Below are 2,130 nucleotides of genomic sequence, written 5' to 3'. Positions count from 1 at the left end.
TGTATGAATATAATATACAAGTTTCACTTTTTAAATGGAATTACTGAAATAAATCTACTTTTTCATGATATTCTAATTTTATGACCAGCACCTGTACATCCCAATGAACGTGGAACTGAGCGCACCTGAGACACCTCCCCTGACACGCCTCCATTTAAATATGTCAAATAGATGTAAATGTGTCCAGCGTGTGAGATTCTCCTCCGACTGTCCTCTCTGTGGGATCAGAAATGATTTTTAGATGCAGGAAAATTATACATTCAATGGAGAATGAGTGAGAAAACCGTCTAAATAAGTAGTGGAGTGTAAAAATTAGTCTGCCACTCGCAAAGGTGTGTGTGGGTGTTGGTGTGTACGCACGTGTGCTGTTATTTTCAGCGGCGCATGAGGCTGAGAGACATTTACGCCTTTCCACGTCTTTAATAAATGACTGTAAACACAGAGGAACTTATGAATTTTGTCGAACTTAGAAAAATATTTATTAAATAGTTGAAGTGAAGAAATGAGTGACTCGCAGCGCTGCGAGTTTCTGCCGTGGTGTGGGGCTGGGAGCAGCTGACACTGACCCATACGCACAACTTCARGCAGCAATAAATATATTGCATCTTGTGGAGCTGAGGAATCATCACAGCTGAGCTGTTCTGAATTAATCTGCTGAGTTGACAACGTTTTTTTCCTCAGTGAAAATTAAAAATGTTTCTTAGAAAATCCACACACATTTTATTCTCCTCAGCTGTGTGTGCGCTCCGCAGGCCACGCACTCTGCATGTGTTTCCAACTACGTGACAACTGATAGATATTTTTAAACTTTATCATTTTTTATATTTGATCCTGTTGCATTAATCAACTGTATTAAATGTCTTTCTTACTGCCGTAATGGGTTGGCCATATTGGGTTAAAACTGTCGACTGAAAAACTTTGCGTAGCCGCCGCACATTCTCACGGCWGGTGAAAAGTGTGCGTAAATATACGCAGACTTTCACGCAATCTTGGTTTTGATACATTGCAGCGTGGGCGTAGAACCTGGCACACATAACGTTTTTATGCGTACGCACCGTTTATACATGAGGTCTCAGGTGTCTGTCTCCATCAGTCTCTGAGTGTGAGGTGGGGACACCATCACAGGGACACATAGAGACAAATGAGACAAACAACCTTTCACACTCACACTCACATGTAGGGACGGTCTGGAGTTACCAAATAACCTAAAATGCACGCTTTTGATCTGTGGGAGGAAACCAGAGTCCCTGGAGAAAACCCACTTGTGCACAGAGGGAGCATGTAAACTCTAGGAGGTGAACCTGCTCTAACCACTGCTGTCCATAGTTTAATATGAAATTACAAAATAACAAAATAAAACACGTCCAAATTTTATTTAAAACACTTGGAGAATAAAATGAATCTATTTGTTTTATTTGAGCTCAGCTTGCAAAACGTAATCTGTCAAATAACAAAACATGTTGAACAAACCATAAAAACAGCCTGTTTAAATAATCTGTCATGCTCTAGATTAGGATTACTGTTCATTCTTGTAGCTCACACAAATTAAGATGATATAAAATGAAGGAGGTTATATATAGCAACTGGAGTGTGCAAAAACCACGTGACTGTGTGATCGGCTGGTGAAGCTAACGGCTAACGTTAAACGGTCAAGACTCTGGATTTCCCATTACTGTACATGTTGACAACAGAGCAGAAAAAAAGGACTGACGATGTACAAATAATAAAAAAAAACTATTAATAATAATATTAACCCAATTATTATTAATATTTTACAGTTTATATAATCTATGTAATGATTTAAATAATGTCAGAAAAGCTGTTTGTGTTATGGATTTATTAACAGAAGATAAACAGGAAAACGTCTCATTTTACAACACAAGTCAGCAGATTTGATCTTATTTAGCTCAATGTGATCTGAGCAGAACATAATGTAACAGTTTAAAATTAAAATAATCTTATAAAGTCGATGTAATCACTGTTAGTTATTGAACTGGTTAGCAGATATTAGCTTGTGGAGCATATATACAGAGTCAGTGCTAACACTGTTGAATCATGCTACAATTTAACACAAAGTATTAAATATTACTTTGTCCTCTGATTAATATTTAGACCTACACAGTGTACAAT

At 37.5% G+C, this 2,130-nt stretch overlaps 1 protein-coding gene across 1 annotated transcript in view; it reads right to left on the bottom strand.

The window, feature by feature from the left end:
- tmtc1 (transmembrane O-mannosyltransferase targeting cadherins 1) overlaps positions 1-2,130 on the bottom strand; it is a gene marked incomplete in the record, with an annotated part of 71,980 nt that overhangs the window by 63,476 nt on the left and 6,374 nt on the right.

This window comes from Austrofundulus limnaeus, unplaced genomic scaffold (assembly GCF_001266775.1).
Source record: "Austrofundulus limnaeus strain Quisiro unplaced genomic scaffold, Austrofundulus_limnaeus-1.0 Scaffold182, whole genome shotgun sequence".
NCBI classification, from domain to species: domain Eukaryota; kingdom Metazoa; phylum Chordata; class Actinopteri; order Cyprinodontiformes; family Rivulidae; genus Austrofundulus; species Austrofundulus limnaeus.
This window is presented reverse-complemented; position numbering and strand designations above follow the sequence as displayed.